The following is a 14,575-nucleotide window of genomic DNA, read 5'->3' on the forward strand; positions in this document are numbered from 1 at the left end:
TTAAATTGTCGTCTGATGTGACATCAGACCGTTCAAAAACAAACACAGAGCTACGGTAGCTTGTAGTCACTGCATTTATCCGTTGATATTAGTGTGTCCAGTGGAATTCTGTTTCATTGAATCAAGTATGTCCCATAATTGGTTTGAACAAGAGAAAATTCTTCATTCGGCTAGTGTGGGTTCTTCTTGTTTTAATCTGTCTTTAGCTTCTTTAGAGAACCACTTTGTGCTTCGTGGCCCTCGGATCTGAATATATCGGTAGTTTGATGATACTTATCTGGACTTAATCGAAATTTGGCAAGGTGGTATTTTGAATACGTAGTTGGAGTCATGGTGGGCAAGTAGTTTGCACAAATCGGACGTGAAATAAACGTTTTAAACTAATTATTCCGTTTTATGCAAATCATTTTAGGTCTACGTCACTTTGTTGTGTGAATAATTAATTTAAAACGTTTAATTCACGTCCCATTTCTGCAAACTACTTTGGCACTATGACTTCAGCTACGTACCAAAAATACCCCCTTGCAAAATATTACTAAAGATTAATTTCTCAACGGAAACAACACTGTGAAAAGGTATAACATGGATAAGTTTAACTGAAATAATATTCAGTCCCGGGGTCCACGATGCAAAGTGGATCCCTAAAAAAGCTAAAGACAGATGGAACTTACAATGACCAAGCACTTGCGACACATCTACATGATGATACCGCCCTCTAACATCGGAACTCCTAATTAAAATGGGGCCCAATTTTATGGCTCTTACCGCCGAATGTAAAAAAAACCTACGCGAACGGTCCATAGGAATGAAGAAACTGTCTTATAAGCACAGGTGCAAGCTCGCGTGTCACCCCCATGTTTCAACACATTTTACTGGTAAAAAACAAAGGTTTATACACACCCACGTGACGCGCTCTCCACCAATAGGAATAGCGAAACTGTCTGAGGTATTTATGAATTGAAGTTTATGAAATCATGATTGTTATCTCAAAGCGCAAAGATTCCTTTGATTATTCACGTCTTTTTCATGCAGTCGTAAAAAAATAAAGTTTATGAAACTATTGAGGTATCAAACCAGGGCCCCCTGCCAGGCCTCTAACCAAGCTTGGCGAGGGCCCCGCCCGCTTCCTCGGTGGTGCTTTAATAATGGACCGTGTCTTTAGTGAAGGCTCATAAGGCACGTAGCGCCGCTGGCCCCTACGGCCGGTTCTTTATCAAGGCCTCCGACCCCGTACTATGACACTAAGGCCGTGTCCGAAACGGCGACTTCGGCTACAGCTACGGCTAGATCGCGCGCGTCTGCCTATTCTTTAACACTGGTAGACGCGCTGATCTAGACGTAGCTGTAGCCGAAGTCGTCGTTTCGGACACGGCCTTACAAGACGAACTGTTGCTGTACCCCTGCAACGCGATCCCGGAGCCAAACACTCGACCAATTTATTAACAGGCATTTTCTAAGTCACATCCCCTTATATCATGCACCTAAACTATCTTCACTCTTCAGAGGCAACGATATTCACGTTTATAACACCCCATACAAATATTCTGCCTTTTCATTGGTTTTAGAGCGCGTCACATGACATGTCTTAGTTTTACTAGACGGCGGCAGTGTGATGTGCATCGTTTGCCGTGTGTGTTATAGTGCATCGTTTGCCGTGTGATAGTCCGACGACTATGATACAAATATTGACTGCTTCGAGTGCTATGGTTAAAACGATGACTCCCGAGGTGATCCCCGGAGCGTTCTGTTTTCCCGAGGCGAAGCCGAGGGAAAATAGAACGCTACGGGGATCACCGAGGGAGTCATCGTTTTAACCATTGCACGAGTAAAAGCAGTCAATATTTGTTTTATAACACCCCAAACATTTTTTAATACTGTACTATTATTTTTAAGTTACAGACCTGCATGCTACAATCCACGGACGACGCGAATACAGACTGAAAAAAACGTTTACTGTGCTGCATGTAGTGTCGTGCAATCCGAAATGGTTACAGACTATTATATAACACCCAAGCAGATCCTTGCCATTTGATTGGAGGATTGTCCGTCACGTGATAGCAAATAAAAGTACCATTGCACGCTGAGTCACTCGCCGTGCTTTTTCGTTCCATCCGAAAAGTACCATTGCACGCTGGCACGCTGCCAGCGTGCAATGGTACGTTTCGGATGGAACGAAAAAGCTGAGTAAAAACATCACTGCGTGCGCGTGTCTTTGGTAACGCAGCAGGTGTTACTGCAAGAAGGCATAGTAAAATTACTAGCATTCGGCTTCTACAGTTGAAATTGTTTGTTTTGAAAGTTGTTTCTTTCAATCAAAATGACAAAGTTCTACTTGGATGTTATATAAAACAAATAATGAATGTTTATGAGTGCAATGGTGCGAATATGTTCATTCGTTGAAAGCTGGAATGTTCCATTCAACTCGGCTCGAACATTCCATCTTTCAACTCATGAACATAATTCGCACCATTGCACTCATAAACATTCATTATGTGTATATTTATCATCCTCGTACACGCAACGGGCGTCTGGGTAATGCATGCCATGTGCTAGTCTTCGGACTAGCGCACGGCAAACCGACGCACTATCACACGGCCGTCGTCTAGCAAAACTAAGACATGTCATGTGACGCGCTCTAAACCAATGAGCAGGGATAATACTAGTAAGGGGTGTTATAAAAGTGTATACAAAATGAATGAGTGCAGAGACCATTCCTTTAAAACCAGAAAGTGCAATTTCAGATCTAGACGTTTGAATAATATTGTACATCGGTAGATATGTTTCATAAATGTTGTAACAATCAATTGTATCATAAATTGATGACTCAACTGGTGTTCATTTTCTTTTCTTTGCATCTGAACAAAATTTGTTTTCTTATTTGAATCGCGGTAACACTATGTGTGTATCTACTTGCCAGGTAGAATTTGTTCTTAGAGAACTGTCTTGCTTTATTCTATTAATACCTCCCATGCAATGCATCAAATCTTATGATATTATTTGTATTATACCGGTGTGGCGGTTTCAACTTTCCGCTGTGTTCAGTTTTCCGAATGACCAAATACGGTAGCATTACGTCATGCGATGCCTGCGCACAGCAAGCGAAAGTAGTCCATTTTTAGTGCCGTATTGAGTCATCCATTACCCTCCGGTAGCTGTAATGGCGGCGTCCACGAGTCGAGTACAACTAGCGGCAAACGCGTGGATCGTATGAGTTGTTTTTTATGCAAGCAGAGTGTGACCTGTCTAAAGTTGTACCCATGAATACATGTAAAGATGGGGCAAGAGATTATGTGACTACACAGAAAAGAATCGTAATATAAACAATTTGGGGGTCACTGCTGATAGAACTACAGTACTCGCGTACTCGCGGCGGTATCTGACAGGTCACCCGGAAAACTGAACACGCCGGAAAGCTAAAACCGTTTGAGCAACGTGTCGAAATTTCCAGCTACGTCACCCGGAAAACTGAACACGGCGGAAGTCTGAAACCGCCACACCGGTTGTACCATATGCAATTTTAGTAGCTGCATGTTTAGTGAGCGTTTTAAATACCCCGCACAATGTGTGTGTGCTAGTGGCGCTACTAGTGCTCTATTATAAGCCATGTGCATGATTTGCTCAGAGAACTTGCTGCATATTAATGAGCGTCTCACAACGCGCGCCTAAGCTAACTGCTGCTTCAACTGACCGCGTGGGCCTATTTTTATTATAAAGGTAAGCCATAGAGCTATATAAATTTATATAAAAACTTGCTGAGTGCAGAAAAGATAGCTGTTTAATCAGAAACAGGCCAACAGCCACAACTAAATTAGTTTACATAGTTGTGACTGGTGCTCAACTCATTGTTTGCTTAGCAAAGAAATTTTTCAAGCAGTATTTTCTGCTTGAATTAATAAAATAACATTTTTTAATAAAAGCTTTATAAACTGGGCCCTGGTCGCCGGAAAGACGTCATCGTGAATGAGCTAGTTTTACAAATTTATTTTCATCGTAACAACAATTCCGTCTTGTATGTATCCCATAAAAGGTCACATAAATAAGTCAAAGGTTTTTGTTTTTTTGTTAACTCCCCCCCCCAAAAAAAAACAAACAAAAAACTCAGTGGTAAGTTCAATGATTTGCTCTGGATAGTTTTGTTGGTTATAATACTTCAGTTTTCAAGATCACGTAGTAATACAAGACAGAGCTGTTAATCTTTAACAAACTTTTCTGCAGAGTGCTGCTTTTATGTGGTACTTGGGCCTGGAGAAACGAGGTTGGATGGGGGCGCTGTTGCATAATCTATTAATTACCCAACTCTTGAAAATCTGTACCAAGAAAACAGTAAAACTTTCTTGCTTAGTAGCTCTGTGATTTTGGGCCCTTAGGAGGTGATATTGAAAGCTTTGCTCCTGGAAATCTTTACCACGCATCCAAAACAGCACTTAGACTTTTCTTTTGCAACATTTTGCTAAGCAACTGTACCATTGGGCCCTTGGTATTCATGTATGACCCCTATGCATCAAACCCTGCTGAGCACAGAAAGATCTTACTCTAATAAAAGCTGGTTACAGCCACAATTCCATAAAGTTCACATAGGCCTACATTAATGCAGCTGGTGCCCCACTAATCTTTTGCTCAGCACAGAAAATTGCTAAGCAGTATTTTTCTGCTTAAAACCATTGGACACTTTCGGTAAACAGTATTATCCAACCAAGGCCCACACTTCGTGTACCACAACTTATGTATAAAATAACAAACCTGAAAATTTAGTTTCAATCGGTCATCGGAGTCGGGAGAAAATAACGGGAAAACCCATCCTTGTTTCCCCACGTTTCGCCGTTTCATGACGTTTAAAATAAATCCGTAATTCTCGCTATCGAGAATTGATATTGTTTTCTCAAAAAGGAAAGCATTTCATGGAATAATATTTCAAGATAAGTCTTTCACCATTACCATCTGTAAACCCTGTTAATTACTCGTAAATCTGTGAACTTTTAATTTTTTTCTGTACCGAAAGTGTATAAAGGGCTTTAATGGCTTTGTCAAATTGCATCATGAAGAGGCGAGATGGGTTGGGGCGCTATAGATAATTCCTCCTGGAAATGGTTGAACACAATGTAAAACCTTTCTTTTTGCAAACATTGAAATCATATTTAATATTATCGAGCAATGTGGCTGCTTTGGAACAATTTTTGCCGAGTTCCACTTTCTATTCAATAATAATTGGAAAACATTTATGAAAATCGCAAGTAGTTTTTTAGCAGACGATTTTTTGTACCACGATATGCAAATTATATCCTTCCAGTGTCGCGCCTGCGCCTGAGAGGCCCGGGTTATGTTCAAGATGGCGACTGAATCCTTAAAAATAAGGGAAAAGGTAAGAACATTTTACTATAATTTTGTACTTCTATCAGTTTGAGTAATGTTAAAACATGTTTAACCCAGACTTTCTATATTCAAGCTGTAATTGTTTTATGTTTTGTTCGTAAAAGTTGGCTACAAAAGTAAAAAACTTCCAATGTCTGAAACATTCTCCGCAAGCACGGCTGCATGGCGGAAAAATAGTCATGCGGCCCGCTGGGTGAGCAGACGATTACATCCCTGTTGATAAAAATAAAAGGGATTGAATTCTTGAGGGTAGCGGTAAATTTTAGCTAAGTTAGGGCGGATTATGGCGTGGTGCGGAAAGTTTGCCGGGGGATATGTAAGTGGGGGAAATATAATCGGAAAAATACCTTTATCCAGCCACCACTTTTTTATCCAATGATTCCATGGCATTACTATTTCTACCTCCATGATGGCAGTTAAAGACAGTGGACACTATTGGTAATTGTCAAAGACCAGTCTTCTCACTTGGTGTATCTAAACATTATGCATAAAAGAACAAACCTGTGAAAATTTGAGCTTGATTGGTCGTCAATTGCGAGATATGAATGAAGTAAACAAACACCCTTGTCGCACAATGTTGTTTGCTTTTATATGGTTGATTTCGAGATCTCAAATTCTAAACTTGAGGTCTCGAAATCAAATTCGTTGAAAATTACTTCTTTCGCGAAAACTACGTCACTTCAGAGGGAGCCATTTCTCACAATGTTTTATACTTTCAAACCTTTACCAAGAAAGGTTTTATGCTAATAATTATTTTGAGTAATTACCAATAGTGTCCACTGCCTTTAACAGTTAAGGCCTGGTCCCACTGCAGTGATAACGAGAACGATAATGAGAACGATAACGATAACGCAGTCTATTGGTTGAATGAGCGTGTGCGTACTCTGCTTGGAGCAATTCAACCAATACAATTTGCATTCTCTTTGCGTCGTGATTGTAATAGTTCTCGTTATCGCTGCAGTGTGACTCGGCCTTCAGGGTGCATTCGTTTAGCTTCCCTGGGTCGCTTCCAATGGCTCACCCGTATCAGCCCCTAGTGCCTTGCTTGTGGAGTGGGTCACTGTGGGAATGACTCGAGTTGCATGACGTCACCACGAGAGGGCGAGTGTGATCGTTCGATTAGCTCTTGTCAGGGGCTCACCCGAGTGCAAGCACCACGGGGTCGACCAGGGAAGCTAATCGAACGCACTCATTAATTGCTTCTGATTGGTACCCCCAAAAAAGACATTAAAAAAAGGGAGGGCGCAAACATAGGTGTAGATAAATCATCAGCTGGTAGAGCACTGGCACTTTGATCCGGAGTTTGTTGGTTCAGATCCTGCTCTGTCAATTTGACTCGGCCTTCAGGGTGCATTCGTTAAGCTTCCCTGGGTCGCTTCCAAGGGCTCACCCGTATCAGCCCCTAGTGCCTTGCTTGTGGAGTGGGTCACTGTGGGGATGACTCGAGTTGCATGACGTCACCACGAGAGGGCGAGTGTGATCGTTCGATTAGCTCTTGTCAGGGGCTCACCCGAGTGCAAGCACCACGGGGTCGACCAGGGAAGCTAATCGAACGCACTCATTAATTGCTTCTGATTGGTACCCCCAAAAAAGACATTAAAAAAAGGGAGGGCGCAAACATAGGTGTAGATAAATCATCAGCTGGTAGAGCACTGGCACTTTGATCCGGAGTTTGTTGGTTCAGATCCTGCTCTGTCAATTTGTCTTTGTTCAACCCTCAGTCTTGTTTTGTTTTCTGTCATTAATTAAGAAGAAACATGGTTTTAGGGTCTCAACCCTGCTCTACTCTACTCACATTGCAAAATAAAGACACTGGGCACCTTTGGTAATTGTCATAGACCAGCCTTCTCACTTGGTGTATCTCAACATGCACAAATCGAACTCAATTGGTCGTTGAAGTTGCAAAATAATTATGGAAGAAAAAACACCATTGTCATTCAAAGTTGTGTGCTCTCAGATGCTTGAATTCGAGACCTCGAAATCCAATTCTAAGGTCTCTAAATCAAATTCAAATATTTTAGTGAGAAATGATTTCTTTCGCAAAACCTACATTACTTCCGAGGGAGCCGTTTCTCACAATGTTTTATACTATCAACATCTCTCCATTGATCGATATAACAAGTAAGTTTTTATGCTAACAATTATTTTGAGCAATTACCAAGAGTATCCACTGCCAAGTGTGAAATTCAAATTGTCCATTTACAGAACAACTACTTTGATTCTCTTTTTGTTCAGATGTGGTGTAGCATCATCGTCTTCAATTCTTCTCCGACATCTTTTTGGAAAGGACAACCTCAAGGAATGGACTGCTGCAGATAGCCCACTATTGATCCGACAAGGAATGGATCGAGGTAGATGAGTTGTCATAGTTGGACTGGATGAAATACACAAGATAACTCACTCTTGATCCCTCAATGAATGCAAGGCACAAGATAACCCACTCTTTGGCAAGGTATGTCTACACTACTCTTCACCATTAAAACAATAGACCATTATCGTGCTGCCTCCATATTGGTTATGTTCCTTGACTGTATGCTAATCATTTTGCAATTAAGAACCAGACTATTTTGTGCTTCCAGCCTCGGTTTGGTAGCATTGATATCAATGGGAGAAATTCAAGATGGCTGCACAAGGATAAAGGTCTATAGACATTATGCACATGATGAAACATCAGTAGGGTGCCCTCACCTAGAGGTAAAAAAGCGGCCGCTCATTGGCCCAAACCTGTGCGCCGCGCATACAAATCTGTGTGTTTTGATTTTTTTTTCATCATTTTACCTCAAACATGGCGGCTGGATGAGGTCAATGCATAAAGGTTTATCAAATTTAATCCAACCGTTTTTATAAGGTTGCAAATACAACTTCTGTTCAATCTGAAGAGAATGTACTTGTACACTGAGGTATTTGCTCCCTAATTTCAGTTGAAGCTGAAGTACATGTGCAAGTTGTCATTATCAGCAGTAGTACTATTTAATTTTATGAATGTTATCTTCACTGCAGCTGCAACTATTATGGGTTTTTGGGAGCATTAGTTTTGCTTACACTTAAAGGCACCTGGAAATAGAATTTTTTTTTCTTCAAACATTAGAGTATATATTCTTGAACAATAAAACAATTTTTGGAGTAATTGTTTTTAATGATTTATAAGTTTAAAAAATTAAGTAAAGTTGTGTGGGGGGGTGACTCCGCCTACCCCTTTTGTGACGTCAATCGAGGAAGACTTTGCCTCGATCGAACATCGAACACACGTATGGGCAAGTACATTCAAGTCCTAGTCGTTTGTACGTTTTGAAAAAGTTTTTTTCTTGCATTTTTCCGGCAATGTCGACCAGGTGTATTGCTGCTGGATGCAGTAAAACAACTAAAGATTGTGTCAGTTTGCCAAGTTGTCCGGTCCGACGTCTTTTCCAGCGCTGTGCAGCAAACACTTCATTCGAGCCGTCGTGCTTCGAGAATCCGGAATACACTACACATTTTGACATGAACAGAAAAGTTCTTTTCTAAAACATGACGCCACCCCAATAATTTGTCCAGCTAGTGGGGAAGTCGAAGAAGGTACCTGAAAGACGTAACGAACCTAACGGAGCATTTGCCTAACGTGAAAAAAAAAATCAGGTATTGTTGCAACTTTGAGGGCATGTTTTTAGCTTGCGCCAAGCGTCACTATGTTGTTTTGGCACTGCATACGATTCATCGCTTCTCGATTGACGTCACGAACAGTGCCCTCTCGGCTTTATTTCAAATTTGTAAATAACATGGAAACTAATTTTTTTAAACCTTAGTTAATTGTTTATTCATATTCCACTCATCAAAACACATATTTTAGTGACAAAAGCTTTATTTTGACAAAATACCACTTCCAGGTGACTTTAAAGGCAGTGGACACTACTCAAAATAATTATTAGCATACAACTTTACTTGGTAACGAGTAATGGGGAGAGGTTGGTAGTATAAAACATTGTGAGAAACGGCTCCCTCTGAAGTGGAGTAGTTTTTGAGAAAAAAGTAATTTTCCACAAATTTGATTTCAAGACCTCAAGTTTAGAATTTGAGGTCCCGAAATCAAGCATCTGAAAGCACACAACTTTGTGTGACAAGGGTGTTTGTTTCTTTCACAGTTATCTTGCAACTCCGACGACCAATCGAGCTCAAATTTTCACAGGCTTGTTATTTTATGCTTATGTTGAGACACACCAAGTGAGAACACTGGTCTTTGACAATTACCAATAGTGTCCACTGGCTTTAAGGTATTCAGAAGGAAAATATTCCTGTACAAAAAATTTACTTTGCCAAATAAAAGATCAACAATTTCTTTTTTGGGGGGTTGTCCAAAAGACACCTGAGTGCTTTGCAAGCTAATACATCGTCAATCCAGAGATGTTCTTACAGCCAGTTTGGTTCTGCACAGTTCAGTTTACAATTAACATTTACAACTGTAGGACTACAGGTCATTTCCAACCCTAGACATAAGAAAACCTAATTAAACAGTCTTTAATTAAACAGTCTTAACAAAAAATACTTTGGTTGCTTCTAACTTCTTTCCATGGGGATCCCTCTACATTCTCAGTAGGCCTTGTGAAACCCATAGTCGATGTATACATTTTCAACCCTTATGTACCTGGTTATGTGCTTTTTGATTCTCACTATAAATCGATAATGCCCTTTATAGTGGTCACTGAGCTGCCTTCTGTCATCTGAGGTTTTAAAGACACTGGACACTAATGGTAATTGTCAAAGATCAGTCTCTCACTTGGTGTATCTCAACACATGCATAAAATAACAAACCTTTGAAAATTTGAGCTCAATTGGTCGTCCAATTGCAAGATAATAATGGGGAAACAAACGCCCTTGTCACACAAAGTTGTGTGCTTTTAGATGCTTGATTTCGAGACCTCAAAATCTAATTCTGAGGTCTCAAAATCAGATTCGCGGAAAATTACTTCTTTCTCAAAAACTATGTTACTTCAGAGGGAGCCGTTTCTCACAATGTTTTATACCATTACTCAATACCAAGTAAGGTTTTATGCTAATAATTATTTTGAGTAATTACCTACAGTGTCAACTGCCTTTAAAGCCATTGGACACTTTCGGAACAGAATTTTTTTTTTTAGTTCACAGATTTACAAATAACTTACAGGGTTTACAGAAGGTAATGGTGAAAGACTTCTCTTGAAGTATTATTTCATCATGAAATGCTATACTTTTTGAGAAAACATTAAAACAATATCAATTCTCGATATCGAGAATTACCAATTTATTTTAAACACATGTCATGACACGGCGAAACGTGCAGAAACAAGGGTGGGTTTTCCCGTTTTTTTCTCCCAACTCCGATGACCAATTGAGCCTAAATTTTCACAGGTTTGTTATTTTATATATAAGTTGTGATACACCAAGTGTGGGCCTTGGACAATACCGTTTACTGAAAGTGTCCAATGGCTTAAACTGGTGACCACTAATTATATCTCGCTCACTCATTCCTGGCTATTCCTTGGTTGTGTAGATCATTTAACAGGCCTACACTGGGCTGCTCTGCACACTCATGGTCCCACTCACAGGTTCCCTATTTCCATTGTAGATAAGTCTAATTCTACTTCCATTTTTAGACAGTCTTTCACAAAAATTAATTTGTTGTATCTGTTTTATTTAGTGATGAGCTACTGGGAGAAAAGCAACTTCACCACTCGTTGATGTCAAATGGATGAAATGAACAAGTCGAACTACAAGATGTCTTTCATGAAGAAGGACTGAGTTAATATCAACAGAATACCAGACCAGTGATTGACTGCATGATGGGACTGTAGGCCCTGTATGATGTCACCAGAGACCTGCCTGGTGCGACATCAATCTTCAATATCAATCTGAGCAGGTGAGTTTACAATCTAATGCATGCTTTTTAATACAGTCAATGTAGATACACCAGTGAAAAATATTATCAAGAATTGGAAAGGTCAGAAAAACCTATTTGGAAGTGGACAGACAAAATTTGTTTGTACCAAGAAAGTGCTCACATGAATGACTGCCTTTTCATGTGATGTACAAGTTCATTACTTCAAAGACCCTATTACACACCACTTTGGGGGTGTTTTTCATAAAATAATGAGTAGCTGTTGAAACTCAAGTTTTTCATTCTGCATAACTTGTGGTAAAGAATGCCTATTATATCAATCTCTGACAATCTTGGAACCAAGTCTAGTCAGGTGATTGTTTAAATCATTTTGGTTCATTAGAAACCAGAGGGTCAATATACAACAATTTTAATACTCTCTCAAAACCCTCAGTGCAACTTTTGTGTCTGTTGACAACTGCTGAAATTACACACATGCCACGGAGCCCATGTGCCTCCAGTGTAGTCCTACTCCAGTGCCCCTGGTCTTGGCCTTGCTGCCCTTCAAAGTTTCCCATTGACTTGAAGATTTTGCAATGGAAGTGCTCTTTGCTAATGAAAATGGCCTTGCCCCTTTTTAGCATGAAATTCCGGGCCTATATTACTCTCCCAAAACCTTCATTCATTCCTTTATGGGAAATCAGACAATGCAACAATTATGTTCGTTGTACTAATATGAAGAATTTTTTACTTCTTCGATAAGAGAATTTATCAATTTTTGTAACATATTTATTTGTTTGTGCAAGTTCGTCAATTAATATGTTTATTACAGCCAGTGTTCTACCATCTGGTAATGGGTGAGTTTCTTTAAAGGCTTATTTCACCATGAGTTGGAGAACTGAACCCCTTCAGTAGAAAAAAGTTTTGACAGTGGACTGCTAACCTTAGCTGTTGACTTTAGTTGTTTCAGAAAATATTTGACTTCCATGAGTTGCTGTCCACTAAGTATGCTGTCTCTAACAAAATGTATATGTGCTACAAGTGCATTAAGCTTATAGTGCATCAACTTAAATTGTGTTTAAGCTGAACTAAAAATATTAAGACTAGTTGATCCAAGTTGGGGCAAGGTTATTTGTATTGAATATACTTCAATTGGAATGATGTAATCCGTAAAAGCGTAAAAATGTTTTTGTAAACCTCAGTTTGCTCTGTTATCACCTTTTTGAGCCATCAGTTCACACTGTAACATGATACATGACTTAATATTAGGCAGATGTAACTGTTTTTTGAGTACCTTTGGTAATCAAGTTTGAAAAGGGAACTGGTAAGAATTGAGGATGGAATAATAATGCACTTTGTAAGCTCAATTAATATGTCAAACAAAATGCACAGCCATATTTTTTGTAAGAAGTAGACTGCGATAATTTTTATTGTCAGCTTATTATGCTCCACAAAATCGAAGTTGAAGTTTAACTGTTATCCTGCTGTTTTGACTCAATACCAAAACAAAAGGTGTTTGGGATTCGCCCATATAAAACCGACCTCTTCATTCATACAGAACTGTCAATGAAGTTTCAAATTCTGCAACCTTTTTGATAAGTTATTAATTCAAGGTTTGGGGTTAAACAAAGACAAATTTACTAGAGTGGGAGTTGAGCCAATGACCTCTGAAATAATGCGCCAGCGCGCTGCCAACTGAGCTAATCAACCTTATGTTTTGGGGCTCAAAATGTTGTCAATATCTTTGTTTGCTGGTGTCAGTCAGAAGCCATGCAACCGTTAATTGCCGTGTAGCCAGGGATCACAACCAATTTTTCGGTACAACCTGGGAAGCAGCATCCAGGGAATTTCCTTAAGGGCTTGTGAGTTTTAAATAATTCCTAAACACATGTGGAAAAAAACCCACCCCAAAACAAGATGTGCATGTAGAGTGCTGTATTGGAAACAGTGCATACTGAGATTCATCTCTCTGTGAAAACGCCAAACTTTCATACACACAAAATTTGTACCCGTTCAGCATCATGGAAATGCAAAATGGTAACTCTGGTGATACATTGGTCATGCTATCTAGTGTAATTAAAAAACTTTGCCAGTGTTAGGTTAGGTCATGCAATGAACAGTAATGGTGAATCAATATAGTTTGTACAAAAGTGATTGGCCAGAGTTTGTGATTTTTAACCTGTACGTAACTCTGTGAACATTGTGAAGAATTGGTTGATAAAGGTCTTGTCCAATAAGAAAAAGACTCACTCTCTTTCACCTGTTGCTCCTACATGTACCTTACAAAAAAACATCAAGACTTGATTTACCTCCTTGGTCTTAACTTCCTGAAACTCTGTAAGAATAAACTCAATTGCAACATTTCTCAGACCGCAGCTGAAGTTTGAGGTATACACACCCTTTTGCCCCTTGAGTGCTTTATCCTATCCTGGCGGAAATCGAAAGTTCCCTATTTTAAATGAAATTTTACCAGCAATAATTTGGTGTAGATTGCCTGAAACTTAGATTGATAATTCAAATAATTATTCATCTTCTGAAACTGTCAGCTTTTTCATTGTGCTGTGTTTCAGGATCATCCATTTTAAATAGCATTTCATTTCAACCAACAAATGTCAAAGTTTACAATAAAATAATTTAGTTTGAATCCCATTGCAAGTTATTGAAAAAGCTACCATAGTGGTACAATGGTTGACTCAACAGTGTAACTGCCCCTACTCTTATCACTTATCAAAGTCAACTTCTAGAAAATTTACCCCAATTTGTTTATGATACATAAAAACAAAGCACATGTCTCTCATTCCAATACAATGAGGATATACATAGCCATCAACCCCCTACCCTTAGCAAATGTTTCATTATAACAAACAAATGATAATAATGGAAATTTATTTAGTACTAAAATCCCCTAAAATGTTATACTACTAATGTGTAAAACAATTGTTTTTAATAATATTCAGTTGGGGGAGGGGAGGGGGGCTGTTAACACAGAGAACAATGTCCACTGGTATACACATAACTCACATGACTATCTCCTTCAATAATATTAGTTCCTCCTCCAAGATCTGTTCGGATGTTGAGACAATACTCTTCTTCAACCTTCATCAAAAAAGTCAATATCTCTATACTTTCCTCCTCTTTGATCTGTGAGGATCTTTAGACACTACTCTTCATTCAACCTTCATCAAAGCCAATATCTGTATACTTTCCCCCTCGTTGTACTGTAGGATGTTGAGGACACTACCTCTTCATTCAACCTTCATCAAAGCCAATATCTGTATACTTCCTCTATGATCTGTTCATTCAACCTTCTCAACAAAGCAAAAATCTCTATACTTCCCTCTTTGATCTGTTGAAGATCTTTAGACCTACTTTCATTCA

General features: G+C 39.3%; 1 long non-coding RNA gene across 1 annotated transcript; it reads left to right on the top strand.

Annotated features, from left to right (window-relative positions):
* Positions 1-5,308: 5,308 nt before the first annotated feature.
* On the top strand, positions 5,309-11,515 carry LOC117296963. Its single transcript, XR_004519829.1, has 3 exons — positions 5,309-5,359; positions 7,606-7,822; positions 11,021-11,515. It is a non-coding gene; the product is annotated as an uncharacterized LOC117296963 (long non-coding RNA).
* Positions 11,516-14,575: the final 3,060 nt, after the last annotated feature.

The sequence above is a fragment of the Asterias rubens genome, chromosome 11, assembly GCF_902459465.1.
Source record: "Asterias rubens chromosome 11, eAstRub1.3, whole genome shotgun sequence".
NCBI lineage: Eukaryota > Metazoa > Echinodermata > Asteroidea > Forcipulatida > Asteriidae > Asterias > Asterias rubens.